The sequence below is a fragment of the Pleurodeles waltl genome, chromosome 8 (assembly GCF_031143425.1).
Source record: "Pleurodeles waltl isolate 20211129_DDA chromosome 8, aPleWal1.hap1.20221129, whole genome shotgun sequence".
NCBI lineage: Eukaryota > Metazoa > Chordata > Amphibia > Caudata > Salamandridae > Pleurodeles > Pleurodeles waltl.
This window is the reverse complement of record NC_090447.1, coordinates 32,342,603-32,360,333: the sequence shown is the minus strand read 5'-3', so window position 1 is coordinate 32,360,333 and position 17,731 is coordinate 32,342,603.

Here is a 17,731-nt window from a genome sequence, read left to right as displayed (position 1 = left end):
TGGAGAAAAATAATATGAAGTGGTAATTTAATGAATAAGTTAACTCTTCATTTTAGTTTTCTCCAATTTCACAGTGTCACATTTACAAACAGCAAGCCTCTTGCTCCCAGTGGCCAGTACTCACGGTGCCGTACTTATAGCTGAAAAGGACAGTCATTTTTTTAAATGGGAGAAATACTTATATGAAATATTGAGTCAATTGTGTCTTAATATTTTATGAAGCATGTTTCTTAACTCTACATTTCTCCCATTTAAAGAAAATGGCTCTATTTTTCTGTTATAAATATGGCACTGTGTCCGTAGGCCACTGGGTGCAAGAAACCTGCTGTTTGTAAATGTGACAAGTTGAAATGGGAGAAAATGTAAATGATGAGTTTTATGGAATCCACATAAACATAAAGCTAACTGTTCAGTTTAAATTTCTCCCATTTCAAAGTGTAACATTTACCCAGAGCGGGCATCTTGCCCCCAGTGGCTGGTAGGCATAGTGTCATATTTATAACTGAAAAATACAGCCATTTTCTTTTAAGCGGGAGGAACTTAAAGTGTGGAAAAATGTTCCATATTATAAAAATCTTTGCAGAACATTAATATGCACTTTAAATTCCTCCCATTTAAAAACATGGTTGTATGTTCATGGTATACCTGTAACAGTTCCACATACAGGGAAAGGTGTGTCCTGAGCCATAGGTACATATGACACAGGCTCTCTTTCACCTATACACATATATATCCCATTCATGCACACACAAGACCACGCTCTCACTTGCACGCATGGCAGCCATGCCATAGCACCCCTAGTCAAAAAGTATTTTGTTCAAACCATAGTTTCTGGCTGAAGTAGCTCTCATTACAGAAAAGGTTGGAGACCCTAGTACTATTGTAAAGTCTGCAAACTTTGGGGTAACTGTATACATTTGTGAGGGTGCATATTTGCTTTTCTAATTCCAATTTTACAAACACTAGAGAAAGGCTAAATATTATCGAGGCACATATTTCCTAGTCAAACTCCAAGGCCTAAAGTTTTGGGGTAAGTACATACATTTGGGGTATACTGGCTATTCTATCTCCATCCTACAAATATGTTGATGCCATGATCTGGGGGATCCCCCGGAGCCGCAAGGGTTGGATTTCTAAACCCCTGTTGAAGGACTTAGTTCAGTTCACCAACATGAATTAGAAATCCAGCTGGACTGTGACCCGTACACAACCCCCTGAGCAATACTGTGTGGGTGCTGCTCTCTGGTCAGGATTAGTCCATCTATATGAGTTCAGGAAAACAGCGGAACTCCAAATCCTCTTTTGTTAATGAATAACTCACTCAAAACAGAACTAAGAATCACAAGATAAAATTGTAAAATTTTATTTTCTAAAACCCAAGTCCAGTGCAAAAAATATGAATGGTAACCGCACGGAATGTGAAAATAATTGCAGCAATGCGTGGCATGGCCAGCAAAAACAATATGAACATGCTTAACTTGGTTAGCAAGTTCCTACTATCCTAACTCTCCATCACTACTTGTAAGTGCTATGATAGAAGCATAGAATAGCACCCCTACAAACTGGCGTTCCTAAGATGAATTGCAGAGCATACCTTTTTCGGTTAGAAAACAGCCTGTTAGCCAGTGCTTAATTTGTAAATAAAAAAGTGTTGGTGCCCAAAGCCCTTCTCCTAAACACGCAGCTCCTGCATTTAAATGTGCTGATATGATGATAGGGGCTGGAATACATGGGCCACATGACTTGGGCAGACAGTATTAATGAATTAATCCTCTATAAGCACAATGCATGCTGCACGGTTAGACACATTCACATTGGGTCAGTTTCTGACTTTTTGACCACAGAGGACACACCGGGTGAATTAGCATGTGATTTCTAATTTAATTAATTTGTTCCTGAATATTATAAGTTCATTGATTTGGGCTTGTTTAGATTTATTATGTAGGCAAGGTTGTCCCATTGCAGTCCTGATGAGGCCCAGAATAGAAGGGGCCGAAACGCGTCGACACCTTGTGGATTGCGGCAGGGTTGGGTAGAAAGCACAATTGATTCTCCAGAAGGATATCGGATAGTGCAAGAAACCCTAGGAAGTAATTTATCTGGGTTTAGCATTTGTTGTCATAACTAACCACAACCACCACGTTTGAGTGGATTACGTCTTTAAGTATTTTACGTACCACTACCTCCAATGGAGGAGACTGAGTTGGGACAATTTCCAGAAGTTCCATTGCTAGTTATTATTTTTTTATATTTTTTGATATGTTTATATTTATTTATATGTGAATAATTGGCATTGTGGTGTAAATGTTAGTCCTGATGTAATTGTTCAGTTTAATTGTGATAATTTGCGGTGTTTATGATTCTTTTCGTCCTATATAATTATAGATGAATACATTTGACAAAGAAATAATGTTCCCAAGAGAGTATTTGTTACTTCTCTTGTCAGAAAATTTAGTAATCTAGCCCAGCCTTTTGACCAATTGTTTATGCATACACGCATTTAAATGTGCGAGCACTGAATACTGATGCAGCGTAATCCTGAAGCCATCTCGGGCCTCTTCATCCATTTACAGCCACTCCCTGCCCCTTCAGCTCACTCTTGCAGCTTTCTGCTTTCTACCTTTGTGACGCTTTTTCATTTTTCTCTTCCTCCATCTCTCCTGTATGTGTCTTTTGCTCTCAGCAAATGCTTGAGGCAGAAGACTAAGCGCCGGCCCTCAAAAATAAGTGCTGGTGCTCAGCACCGGAAACAACAAGCACAAATTAGGCACTGCTGTTAGCTATTCTCTATCACAGCCATTGCCATGGAATGACATGCAGTTCTGGGCTGAAGGACACTTCTCTATGCTGCTTTTAGAGTCCAGAGCACCCCTGGACTGGGGCTGGTGTGTTGCAATCTGGCCTGACCTCTAGCTTGTTAGTTCGGACACAAAGCCTCTCCAAACTACGGCCAAATACAGGGTTTGTCTTAGCACCTGATCGCTGTTTTTTTATCTTATGTTCACAAGTTTTGTGACATTAAAGTACCAGCAAGACAAATAAGTATGGCGACAAATGCATCATCGCAATTCGCATGTAGACATTTTAGCCTCCACTGTAATCATGCACATTAACATGGCAAGTGACCATACATAAGCAATGAAAGTATGTCAGCCTAGTTAGGAGATAGACAGAATGCTAAGACGGCTGCAGATGTATAAATGTCACACTTTCTAATAGAAAAAGATAAAACAAACTGCAGGTGAGCACTTTATAAAAACAGGAGGATTAAATAGGCCTAGTTCAAGTGTTTATGACAGTAAAAACTGCAATTGATGGGGGGAAACGTGTTTAATACTTAACTCTACTCCTACAAACATAGGGAAACGTGCGTATACTAAAGATAGATCCAAAATTACTAATATAACTCCAAAGTCTAAAAAATGGGTTGTGTCTTTTTTATGGGAGGCATAATTACTTTTCCAAATCCAGTTCTACAAACATTAAGGAAGAAATAAATATGGTTGGGGAGGGTAGAGTTGCTATTAACTCCTAAACCAACAGACATAGGGATAAGTGCACTAAATATAGGCCACAGAATTATTAAAATTACCTCAAATATTATTTATTTTTACACTTTGAAACGTTTTTTTAATAAGAATCCTTCCAACATACAATTGAAATAACAAAAGTAAAAATGTATTAAATAGCTAACATGTTGATGCTATTGTTTAAAATTGATCAATATGTACATCTTATTTATTATTTGTGAATACAATTAAATATGTTTACATTTTGTAAATTTTACAGATAAATTAAAATAAGTTTTTAAATGATATCATATTTACAATTTTCTAATTAAATATATGTTTTGAATTGTGAATCCTCATAAATTTGAGAAAGTATTCAATAACTATAATTGTTTTTTCTTATTCGAAAAGTCTAATAATTTATTATAATTTACATTTTATTTTAAAATGCTATTGACAGCTATAACACTGTTACCAAATCATTATACAAGTAAATACAGTTACTAAATAAATTATTAAATAATTACCAATTAACATAATGCATATTTTTTATAAAACTCTACCCATCCAATACTCCAATATAACTAAGCAACCCCAAAGAATAATTGTTACCTTTTTATAAATTAATTAATATAACTATTAACAAACTTAATAAATACTATCCAGAAACAATAATACAGCCAAATGTTAGTAAATAATATTTAAAATGCTATTATTGCTAAAAAAACTAAATACTTACTGTCTATATTCTATTACTCAATATTATTGGTCTCACAATATTTTGACCTTAATATTAAGGTCCAATAAAACTCTAGAGTCGATATTCATGTTCTGCACCACTGTCAATGAGCATAAGTGAGAGAGCGTGTTCAGTAGTTTGAGGGTCTGCAGTGGTACGTGGGATGTCTATGAGAGTGTGTTGTGAGGATATGGGAATGTGTTTGTGTGGTCAAGGAATGGTTGTGGTCCTGTATAATGAGGAGTTTGCACTTCATGTACATGATGGGATCTTACATGCTGGTGGTTTCTGAGGTTCCAGGGGAGCAGACCTTTGTTGGACATAACATGTCCATTCAGGTAATGCCCTTGTTGGTCTCTGCCCTTAACTGGGGAGGACCAGGTAGTGGGATGCCCAGTGGAGTAGACTGATTAAAGGGAACCTGAGCTATCTCTTCCAGAAAACAAGTACATGTAGTGATGTCATTTCTTGCAGAGGTGGATTCTGGGAAATTCAGTGATGTCACATGCTTTAGAGAGGAATGCCTAGGAATATTTTTAGTTGTCTGGCCTCTTTTAAAGATGATTTTGGTGGGCAACCAGTCATGTTGCATCCTGTAGAGAGCGAGATATTACAGTGATATCTCTTCATTTAGAGATGGATGGTGTAGGCTTTCAAATCTCAAGCATAGTGCACAGAGATAACCCATCTGCACATTATACTGACTTTAGCAGGAGGTTGAGAGGCTGAATTTATAAGACCAGTGCATGCATGTGCAGTGAATTCTCAGGACAGTGGGCTGAGATTGTGAATAACGTAGTGTCTGTGACTACCATAGAAGTACATTGTAAAAATGGAGTGCCCACGGATACCATAGAAGTATATTGTAATAACATAGTGCTAGTGGATACATCTGTGGTATCTATGGGCACTACGTTACCACAGTACACTGGATTAACTTTGTGTCCATGGATACCATAGAAGTACATTGTAATAATGTAGTGCCCATGGATGCCATAGAAGCACACTGTAATATCGTAGTGTCCATGAATACCATAGAAGTACACTGAATTAAAGTAGTGCCCATGGAAATAACGTAATACCCTTAGATGCCACAGAAGTGCATTGAGATATCGTAGTGTCCATGGATACCAGAGAAGTACATTGTAAACAAAAGTGCAACATTATATCCAAATCTTGAGTGTAAAAGTTCAGCTTGTTTTTAAAAAACAATCAGTTTGACATAGTGAACGTACTGAAGAATGCAGTACGAATGGACTTTCTATTGTGACGACTCCATAGAACTTTTTATAGTCAATGACTCTAATTCACAATGGTATAACAACATGTGATTTTTATTGTGGCCATTTGCAATTTCTGTGCAGTATTTAGCTGTGTGTCACATAAAGTATTTCTCCTTTTTTCAAAGTAAAAGCAATGGCTGGATTTGTACCTTTGTTGAGTGATATCACTCAGTTAACAGAGGTCTTAGTTTCTACCTTGCACCACTTTTCTGAGTAATCTTTTGCCCACTCTACCTCATTACTCTGAAGGTCATGTCCTAAGGGGCAGTACATGGAGCTCAGATTTGGGTCCAATGGTACGGTGGCCCAGGGCACCAAAGGTAGATGACTGCACTTGTCAATATTTGGAGCCCCGTAACCCTTATTGCCCCTGTTTGCCCACATACTAGTTCCCTCGCATGCAGACCACGACCAAAGCAGGTTGCAAATGCTTGTCTGCATCCTGATGGTTGAACATGGGATACTTTGATACAACATTAGATCACTTTATAGCTGAGGATATGGAACCCAGGCATATTATGGAACAGTCACATGGTCTGTTACCGCTGGCATGAAATTTAAGTAAATAATGTGCAAGGATAGCACAGAGCAGGGCCCAGGGCGAAAGAGTAGAGTTGGAGCATTGGATAATCACAGAACAGAATCTCTCTCCTCAGGGAGAAGACGTAACAGCCCCAGAGGGTTACATGACAGAGCTCCTAGGACCAAGGGGACCCTCCAGGAAAGATCTGAGCCAGGGACAGCAGACCTGTCCCACTCTTGAAGGTCTGGGCCAGCTGCTACACAGGAAAAAGGTGATGTTAGTGGTACCTACAGGACCTATTAGGAGGAAGGGCTCCTTTATACTGAGGCAAGAGACCTTAAACCTGGTGCCACCAGGAGACTGGTAGTGCCTCAACAATTCAGAGAGTTTCTCCTAACGTTGGCCAATGCCATCCTCTTAGCTGGGCATCCTAGCTAGACAAAAAACATGGAGTCGGTTGGTTAACCACTTCTACTGGCCAGGTGTATCCCCAAAAGTAAAGGAGATTTATAACTCCTGTGTCACCTGTCAGCCCAGTGGCAAGACAGGTGGAAAACCAAAGCCCCCCTTAATTCCACTTCCAGTGGTTGGTGCTCCCTTTGAAAGGGTTGGGATTGGCATTGTTGGTCCCCTTGCTCCTCCAACAGTATCAGGGAACAGATTTATACTGGTGGCAGTGGATCACGCCACCAGGTACCCTGAAGCAATCCCCCTAAGGACTACTACTGCCCTTGCAGTACCTAGGGCCCTCAACGGTGTAATCACCAGAGTGGGTTTTCCAAAGGAGGTGGTGTCAGACAGAGGTACCGACTTCATGTCTGTCTACCTGAAGCACATGTGGGCTGAGTGTGGTGTGACCTACAAGTTCACTACCCCATATCACCCCGAGTGCAATGGTCTTTTAGGAAGATTAAACAAGACTCTCAAGGGCATGATAGGTGGGCTCCCTGAAAAACTCAGAAGGAGATGGGATGACCTACTTCCTTGCCTGCTTTTCACCTACAGGGAACTGCTAAGAAGGGAGTGGGTTTCTCTCCATTTGAATATTGGTTTGAGCATCCTGTTAGGGGACCACTTTGCCTTGTGAAGGAAGGATGGGTAGAGACCTACCAGAGATTCTAAGCAGGACATAGTAGATTATGTGCTCAGCCTTCTTTCAAGAATGGCTGAGTTCATGAAAAAAGCAAACAAAAACCGTGAGGCCAGCCAAGAGCTCCAGAAGCTCTGGTTAGACCAAAAGCTGCACTGGTGATTTACCAACCTGGGCAGAAGGTATGGGTGTTGGAGCCTGTGGCCCCTCCAAGATAAGTGGAGTGGACCCTACCCCATCCTAGAAAACAAAGGGGAAGCCACCTATCTGGTGGACTTTGGTAGTTGCAGGCACCCCAATAGGGTGATCCATGTAAACCGCCTGAAACCCTACCATTACAGAGCTGAGCTGTCATAGATGAGGGACAGGAAATTGAGAGTGAGCCTCTCCCTGATCTCCTCTCCAGCAATCCCAAAGAGGGCTCAGTTGAGGGAGTAGCCTTTTCAGACACCCTCTCTGACCAACAGCAGACTAACTGCAGGCAGGTCTTGCACCAGTTTGCTGAACTCCTCTCCTTGACCACTGGCAGAACTACCTTGTGTACCCATAATGTGGAGACTGGGGACATTTTACCTGTCAAGAACAACATATAAAGGCAATCTGACCATGTCAAGGAAAGCATCAAAGCCAAAGTCAGATAGATGCTGGAATTGGGAGTCCCCAGTTGTGCTAGTCCCCAAACCTCATTCCCAGGGGGTAAGAAAGAGATGAGGTTTGGTGTGGACTATAGGAGTCCTAATGCAGTGACCAAGACAGATGCCAACCCAATTCCAAGAACAGATGAAATTATTGACAGATTGGGAGCAGCCAAATATCTGACTACTTTTGATCTCACATCAGGGTACTGGCAGATAGGCCTGACGCCAGGAGCAAAAGAATGATCTGCATTCTCTACTCCTGATGGGCATTATCAGTTCACTGTTATATCCTTTGGTCTGAAGAATACCCCTGCCATCTTCCAGAGGGTGGCCAGCAAAGTTCTTGCTGGGATAGAAGACTTTAGTGCAGCATATCTAGCTGATATTGCTGTCTTTAGCTCTACCTGGCATGATCACCTGATCCACCTCAGAAAGGTCCTTGAGACTCTGAAAAGTGCAGCTTTCACTATCGAGGCAAGCAAGTGCCTGATAGTGCAGGGTCAGGTAGAATACTTGGGAAACCTTATTCGTGTAAGCCAAGTTCAACCACTACAACCCAGGATCCAGAACATTCTGGACTGGGTAGCTCCCACAACCCAGACCCACGTCAGGGCATTCCTTGGCTTGACTGGGTATTGCAGAAGAATTGTAAAGGGCTATGGCACCATTGTGGTACCAATCACAGAACTCACATCCAAAAAGATGCCCAAAAAGGTAAACTGGACAGTTAGCTGTCAACAGGACTTTGACATCCTGAAAGAAGTAATGTGCTCTCCACCTTTTCTAAGGGCTGCAGAATACTCTAAGCAGTCCTGTCCCAAATCAATGATGATGGCCATGACCAACCTGTTGCTTTCATTAGCAGGTTACTCCCCAGGAGCAGCGTTGGAGTGGCATTAGGAGGGAAGCCTTTGCTGTGGTTTGGTCCCTGAAGAAGCTGAGACCATACTTGTTTTGTTCTCACTTCCTAGTTCAAAATGACCACAGCCCTTTCAGATGGATAATGCAAATGAAAGGTGAAAATCCCAAATGATTAAGGTGTTAAGCTCCACACCTATCTATTTCTGCCTCTGCACATCTTTGGGGATCCACTGGACTCTCTGCACAGTGTACTTCACTTAAGTACACTATATAGAGAGCCAGTGTCCTACAGACATGACATTCTCTAGCATCAGCAAAAAGGATGGTAAGGGAAGCTGGAGGAGATGAGATGGTGGCTCTGAAGAAAGTGGTCTGTATCTGGTGACTTCAAGAAGCACGATTAGATATCAGAGTTGTCAAATTATCCCTAAAAGTAGAACAGACAACAGATACTGGAAAGGTGGTTATGACGGGCTGTGGTGAAGTTAGCCACTTGTGAGAGCGGTTGTGAAGTTGGTGGACTCAAGATTGTAGGAGGTTGTATGAGGTGTGGCATGGGGCAGAAGGTGAACTAGATGATCAAAAGGAGGTGAGCGGCACTTCACAGAGGATTGACAGTCCACACATCAGCTGGGAGGAGATAAGGGTTCAGCTGTCAGTTCCGTGAGCAGTGAGATCACCTCAGCAGTTTCGAAGCATTGTGGGAAGGTGCCAGAAACAAGAAAGGTTTGAAGAGACAAGAAAGTAAGTTGGATCAGAGTGACAGGGTTTTAAAGATTTGCGACCGAAAGGGATTAAATGGGTCTGTTGTTGGCAGGTCCCGAATAAAGAACGACAGGATTCAGTTTGGCAAGTAATATGAGCATTTATGAATAACGGCCGGGAGGACAGCACAGCTCTAAGTCTGAAACTGTTCTCAAAATCATCAACTCAAGCAGCCCTTTTTATATACTTTTGCTACCTTGAATGCATCTTATCACTTGTCATGCATTTTGATTTAAGCGCTCACGTGGTACATTGTGTCACTGCTTTCGTCAGCATAAAGCCGCATTTCTCATGAGAAAGCGTCTAATTACACATTTGCAGAAAAGCGAAGGTTACATATCTATCACGTGCACATTTATTGAAAAACAGCAATACCTTTATCTCACGTTCTAAAGGCTGTCTGTAGCTCCTCCTTTCCTAACTCCATGCTTGGAGCCCTCCCCGACTGTCTGACCTCCCTCACACAGCTGCTGACCTTCTAGCATCAAAGCTTTTACATTCCTGTCCAGAAACTCCCTTTCCTCATTAACGTGGATTTGAAATGCGTGCCTTTCCTGTAACTATATTATTGCAAGCTTCTAGGCCTTTCTACGTGTAGCTGCTTTGTGGATAACTATGCCTTTGTCTCTCTTCTCTGTCTCCTGCACTGGCCTTTTACTTGGATGCCATGAGCACTCGGGGCCTGTATTCCTCTCTGAGCATATATGATTCTGCACATTTTCCTCCCAACTCTTGCTTTAGCAAAAATGGGCCCTCTCTTTCTATATTTTCAGTAACATTCCCCCCTTTAGTTGAACTTTCAACTACTATTACACCCTCTCTACTACATTCATTCATTTGGATATATACGTGATCCTCATCCTCCTTTACGTCCCTGGCTACCCTAATAGTGAACATCCCACCTATCTTCTGGCTAACCTTCTTGCAGCATCCTACCACTAACTGAAAGGTACAGAACATTAATAACATCACCACAAGTATCGGGAATAACCCCTTAATCAGTCCTGATAACCAGGATGGTATCCATGCAAACCATCCTGAAAACCATCCATCGGGGGCACCCTCCTCGTCTGCCATCTTCTTCCGCAAGTTATGTAGAGTCTGTATGGCCTCTGTGATTGTTCCATTGTCTGCATCGTTGGCATGTAAAACAGGCAGTTCTGATCTTGGCACAGACCCCACCCTCCATGGCCGTCATCAAGTCTAGCACATACCTATGTTTCATAAGCATCACTCTCACAGCCCGCATCTCTTCCTTGACTGCATTGAATTCATTCTCGGTTGCATTAATTGTCTTCATCAGTTCCCATCGTGTTATCTGCAGCCAGCGGGCCGTGGCCTTTGTTTGAACAAAGGGAAAGATGCTCCCAAAGAACAATTGGGCATCATTAAACAACCTGTGCTCTTGTGAAATGTCTTCCCAGGTTGTAGTACCCATATACTCGGCATACCTCTTTTCCGATGACGCAATAAAGTCGTTGGACGGCTCATGGGGTGATCATATAACTTTGAGATGTCCACCCCTGGAATCACCAGGGAGGGGGTGTGCACAGTTACTAAGGAACAGAGACCTTTCCATCCGGAAGGAAGTCGCGAATACAGCCATTCTCTGCATTGCCAATAATAGTCCATCAGACTGGAGGTGCCCCATTGCATATCAGCATTGTACTCTGTGGTGATGCAATTGATGTTCCTTCCCACAGGGACTGTTCCATTCCCTCTGAAACATAAAAAGAAAACAATTGGTGTTCTGCCTGCTTGGAGAGTTGTTGGTGTCTCCACCCAAGTTAATCTAGATATATTTTCATCCCATATAGCCTGACACTTCTTCTGGGTGCTATTATCAGTCTGATTTCCCTTCCAGAGAGAGAGAGCTCTACATCCAAATGTTGCACCGTGGTACCACTGACCATGAACATACACTGATCCATTTACTCGAAAATATGGTCTTTCCTGACAATCTTGGGACATGGGTGAAGCTGAATAATTCTTAGATGTGTAGATCTTGATATTCCCAGGAATCCCTGTTCTATTATTTTATTCTTCCAATTCCTACTTTTATATTTCATTATTCCCGTCTCAGCCATCCTCCCTAATTTCACCACTAATTCCTTGCAATCCGTCAAGACATTTGTTATATCGGCTAATTCCTCCTCATATTGTGTGGTGTTTACTAGAAATGCTCCCTGTCTTATCTGTAAGGGCTGCATCCGTGCTCTCATCCTACAAAGGTACAAGTGCAATAAACATCGAGTAATATTTGGAAATACTTCTTTTGATGAATGTAGCCTATCTGTGTCACTAGCATGTGGAATCAAAGAACAAACGAAACATGATTCATTAGTAGTCTGCATGCCTATCTCTGTCATGTGCTGATACCATACATTGTCTAATAAGCTAGTATGAATATTGTGAGATATATTTTCATATTTATATACTTCTCTCTGTAAGCGCTTAGTATACTGACACATTGCCATGCGTGGACTAAGATACCATTGAAAGGTAATTGCTAACATAACAAAGCATGAACAGAAAAACAAAATCGAAATACATAACTGTCGACTAGTAGTGTCGAGTAGAAGTTCTGCTGGCCTCTTTAGGAAGGACGCTGTCCTTCGTCTTTGTCTTTGTCTTGCTGTAAATGTGCCTGTGAAGATGGTGATGTATGACATGAAGCCGGGGACAATCGAACGTCTGATAGGTGTATCCATGGCTTCCTGCCCTCCACCTTTACCGCTGTGGGGGTGCTCTGGGTCACTAAGTAAGGGCCCTCGAACTTGCTGACTTTCCATCGTCGCACAAAATTGCGGATGTACACTTGCTGGCCCACGGATATTGGACTGATATGCTGGGCTGCGTTGGTGCACTTCTCTTGTCGTGCCACCTGTTTAGAGAAGAACTTGACAGACTTCAATAACTGAGATAGATAGCTACTCATCTCCTGTCCTAGGACCTCAGCTGTCTTTTGAGCATCTGTTCGGTGTCGAGCTATTGTTAAGGGAGTTGGCATAGGCCGTCCTGTTCGTAATCATTTCAGATAACTGCGGAATGAACCAGTCTGTCTGTAATGTGGCAAGAAGGTATTCTTTGGCAGTGTGTGCAGGGAGGTGTAGTTGTTCAAGGGCAATATACAGCAGGGCTTGAGGCATCACTGGCTTGCCTGTACTTTCTTGCCTATAGATAAAATCTGTTGGTGACTGTATACACCCTCGCTACTCCCACAGCTCCCTTTCATAAGGTAGTGCTTGTTCTTGCAATTCGCGTAAATGCAATCGTGCCCCATAGATGTCTTTTGAGTCAGTACTGCTGTCATTGTTATTCCATTACAATGACAAAAGAGGTAGAAAGGTTTTTTGTAATCAGGTGTGGCTAACACTGGAGCATTTGTAATTACTTCTTTTAGCTCCAGAAAGGCTGTTTCCCTGTCATCGGTCCAGTCTACTTTATTTGCGTTTGCGTGGGACTCTTTTAAGGCAGTGAGAAGTGGTGCAGTTAGGGTGGCATAATCAAATATCCACTGTCTCACATAATTGCAGAGTCCTAAAAACTTCTGCATCTGTTTAGTGGTTGTGGGCTTAGACATATTCCTAATACTCTGTACTCTGTCTGGTGTCATCCTCCTCCCTGTCCTTTCTTTATGTCACTTACTGGTTGTCCCCCTGGTGTCTGCACCTTTACTGGCATAGTGACGGACATTGGTGGTACAGTCACGAGTGCCCCTTCTGTGCTTGGCTTCTTAAGCTTCTGTTGCACCAACTTCGCTGCGGCCCTTTCTGCTTGCTCTGTCCTCTCCTTATCTTTTTCTTGTATGTTGAACGAATGTAAGTTAATGTGTGTTCAACTATATCGTGGTCAAATGTCCCTTCTTTTGGCCATGGTTGAGCGAGGCCCTCAGTGCCTTTATGCCACTGTTTGCAATATTTTTGTATTCTTCCCTTGTCTGAAGGGAAAGTTTTCATCAAATGGTCCAAAGGGGTATCCATGATCCCCATAGGACGAATGTTTTCCTATGCGTACCTCTAGCAGCGTAACTGATGCGCTCTTTTTCCCCTCCCCGTTATCTTGTGCGTATTTTAACTATGCCACTGTCACTAACTCACAACAGTATTGTGTAAAGTCAGTCCTACTCAGTATTACCAGACTTCACATATATTGTTGTAAGACCGTATCTGCGGACATCAGTCATGCTTATCGCTAGCCTGTGTAACACTTCTTCTATGGTGATGTCTGGGGCAGGTGAATTTATGGGTGGTCTAAGTGGATTAGTAGCTGAAGCAATGCGTGTTATCACGTTGTCATGTATGTAGATGAGTATTTGTGGAGCTCGGGGGTGCGTTGAGCCATTCATTATTTAAAGTAGTGAAGGTACGAATATCTGTGAGGAATGCATCAAGAAGAGCCTCTAATACAAGGGGTGATTGAGTTATTATTTCAAACCTCGGGGTGTTACATGGGCATGGGGGTTGACCGTGAGCCCACTTAAATACTAATTTTAGCTCAAGTGTATCTGTTTCTTGCCACAGAGAATTATTAGCCTCACTCATAGGGATTTTTTATCAAGTTTTACTTGCTTTGGTGTTATTTATTCGGGCCTCCTGCGTTTTATTTTCACTAATTACTGCCCCTTCACAGAACTCTTTAAGGGTGTCTGTTGGGATGTCAAAAATATGGCAGAGATCTCGCACCCTCTCTTCTTCACTTATATCTGACTGCGTGACAACTGGCGGGGACACCTGCCACTTCTCTATAACCTGACCTTTATAATTGTAAAACGCAGTATTATTTTTATCCTCCTTTTTTACTCATTACTCATAAAACGCATTCACTAGTCCCTATTGCGCTTTGCAGGTCTGCAACCAGGGGTCTGACTGTACTCAGACTCTCACTAATATTTCAGCCCTGGTCGCTTCCCCTCAAAGACGCCTTCCAGAGGTTAGTAAATCTGGGAATCTGGTGAACTGGGCGTGTGACTCAAAATGTGCACACTTGTTACTTGGTCCACTTCACTATTTCCTACTCTAACCCCTCTGTCTTAACCGAAATATCTGTTAGGCATTCCCAAATGAATGTCTCTTCCAGGGGCTGTCCCCTAGGTAATGCACTACTGTCGTCCAGGGCTGCCCCCTGAGTAATACACTGTTGTCATCCAGGGGCTACCCCCTGGGTAATGCACTGTTGTCGTCCAGGGGCTACCCCCCTGGGTAATACACTACTGTCATCCAGGGGCTACCCCCCTGGGTAATACTCCGGTGTCGTCCAGGGGCTACCCCCCTGGGTAATACTCTGATGTCATCCAGGGGCTACCCCCCTGGGTAATACTCTGATGCCGTCCAGGGGCTACCCCCCTGGGTAATACTCTGATGTCCTCCAGGGGCTACCCCCCTGGGTAATACTCTACTGTCATCCAGGGGCTACCCCCCTGGGTAATACTCTGGTGTCATCCATAGGCTACCCCCCTGGGTAATACTCTGATGTGTTCCAGGGGCTACCCCCCTGGGTAATGCTCTAATGTCTTCCAGGGGCTACCCCCCTGGGTAATACTCTGATGTCTTCCAGGGGCTACCCCCCCTGGGTAATACTCTAAAGTCTTCCAGGGGCTACCCCCCTGGGTAATACTCCAATGTCTTCCAGGGGCTACCCCCCTGGGTAATACTCTAATGTCTTCCAGGGGCTACCCCCCTGGGTAATACTCCAATGTCTTCCAGGGGCTACCGCCCTGGGTAATACTCTAAAGTCTTCCAGGGGCTACCCCCCTGGGTAATACTCCAATGTCTTCCAGGGGCTACCCCCCCTGGGTAATACTCTAATGTCTTCCAGGGGCTACCCCCCTGGGTAATACTCCAATGTCTTCCAGGGGCTACCCCCCTGGGTAATACTCTAATGTCTTCCAGGGGCTACCCCCCCTGGGTAATACTCTAAAGTCTTTCAGGGGCTACCCCCCTGGGTAATACTCTAATGTCTTCCAGGGGCTACCCCCCTGGGTAATACAAAGCTCTCATCCAGGGGCTGCCCCCTGGGTAATGCACAACTGTCGTCCAGGGGCTGCCCCCTGGGTAATGCAGTGCTATCTATTACACCAGCTATTCTTCTGGTCTGACCAGGGAATCACAGTGTAGTAATAACATACCATCAAAACATTGCTTTAACCCCCTGGCTAGTCTTCCGGTCTAACCGGGAAATCACAATTTATTTTTTAGCACACAGCATAATATTGCATTAAAACATTTAAACCCCACATAAATCATGCACACATTTTGTCATATTATAGTTGCCAAAAAGAATCATGCAATTAAAAATAATAAGGTACAAGCCCGACCTCTCTTTACCCCTTTAGGACTGCAACACCTGGTTGAATAGGCAGGTGTAATCTCACCTGTTTATGTTGCGCGCAGTGTTCTATTCAAGCAGTACAGACAGATTTTCCTTCAGCTGCGTCCGGAGAAGAGAAGGAGGGCTCCTGGCTCGGCTGCACCAAATGTTGTTGGCAGGTCACAAATAAAGAACGACAGGATTCAGTTTGGCAAGTAATATGAGCATTTATGAATAACGGCTGGGAGGACAGCACAGCTCTAAGTCTGAAACTGTTCTCAAAATCATCAACTCAAGCAGCCCTTTTTATATACTTTTGCTACCTTGAATGCATCTTATCACTTGTCATGCATTTTGATTTAAGCGCTCACGTGGTACATTGTGTCACTGCTTTCGTCAGCATAAAGCCGCATTTCTCATGAGAAAGCGTCTAATTACACATTTGCAGAAAAGCGAAGGTTACATATCTATCACGTGCACATTTATTGAAAAACAGCAATACCTTTATCTCACGTTCTAAAGGCTGTCTGTAGCTCCTCCTTTCCTAACTCCAGGCTTGGAGCCCTCCCCGACTGTCTGACCTCCCTCACACAGCTGCTGACCTTCTAGCATCAAAGCTTTTACATTCCTGTCCAGAAACTCCCTTTCCTCATTAATGTGGATTTGAAATGCGTGCCTTTCCTGTAACTATATTATTGCAAGCTTCTAGGCCTTTCTACGTGTAGCTGCTTTGAGGATAACTATGCCTTTGTCTCTCTTCTCTTTCTTCTGCTCTGGCCTTTTACTTGGATGCCATGAGCACTCGGGCCTGTATTCCTCTCTGAGCATATATGATTCTTCACATTTTCCTCCCAACTCTTGCATTAGCAAAAATGGGCCCTCTCTTTCTATATTTTCAGTAACAGGTCATAGATAGCTGTATGCAAATAAGTCCAGCTAGGGAGGATGCAAGGTGGGCACAGTAGCTTGGAGGTTGAGAGCAGGATGGTGTTTCAGGTTGTTTTTGATAAGGTTGATCTTGGAGCAGTGTTTGAAAACGTAGGACCTGATGTAGACTTTGGCGGAGGGCGTTACTCCGTCACAGACATAATGGATATCCGTTCCGCCATTTTACGATCCCATTATAGCCTATGGAGCTTGTAATACGGAGCATGGAATATCCATAACCCCATCTGCCAAACTCTAAATCAGACCCTAACACACTTGCCACATTCTCATTTAGCACACCCCTTCATTCTCATTTAGCACACCGCTTCATTCTCATTTAGCACACCCCTTCATTCTCATTTAGCACACCCCTTCATTCTCATTTAGCACACCCCTTCACACTCTCAGAACCACCAAACTATTGTCTCTGAGGGTGTGTCCTAGATCCTAAAGTAGGCACAGCAGACCATCTCTGATTCAGTAACTCCTGCCTGTAGGAGGCTGGACTGGCTTGTAGTGAGTACCAAGGGGTACTTGCACCTTGCACCAGGCCCAGTTATCCCTTATTAGTGTATAGGGTGTCTAGCAGCTTAGGCTGATAGATAATGGTAGCTTAGCAGAGCAGCTTAGGCTGAACTAGGAGACGAGTGAAGCTCCTACAGTACCACTAGTGTCACTTGCACAATATCATAAGAAAACACAATACACAGATATACTAAAAATAAAGGTACTTTATTTTTATGACAATATGCCAATGTATCTCAGAGTGTACCCTCAGTATGAGGATAGCAAATATACACAAGATATATGTACACAATACCAAAATATGCAGTAATAGTGTTAGAAAACAGTGCAAACAATGTATAGTTACAATAGGATGCAATGGGGACACATAGGGATAGGGGCAACACAAACCATATACTCCAAAAGTGGAATGCGAACCACGAATGGACCCCAAACCTATGTGACCTTGTAGAGGGTCGCTGGGACTATTAGAAAATAGTAAGGGTTAGAAAAATAGCCCACCCCAAGACCCTGAAAAGTGAGTGCAAAGTGCACTAAAGTTCCCCAAAGGACAAAGAAGTCG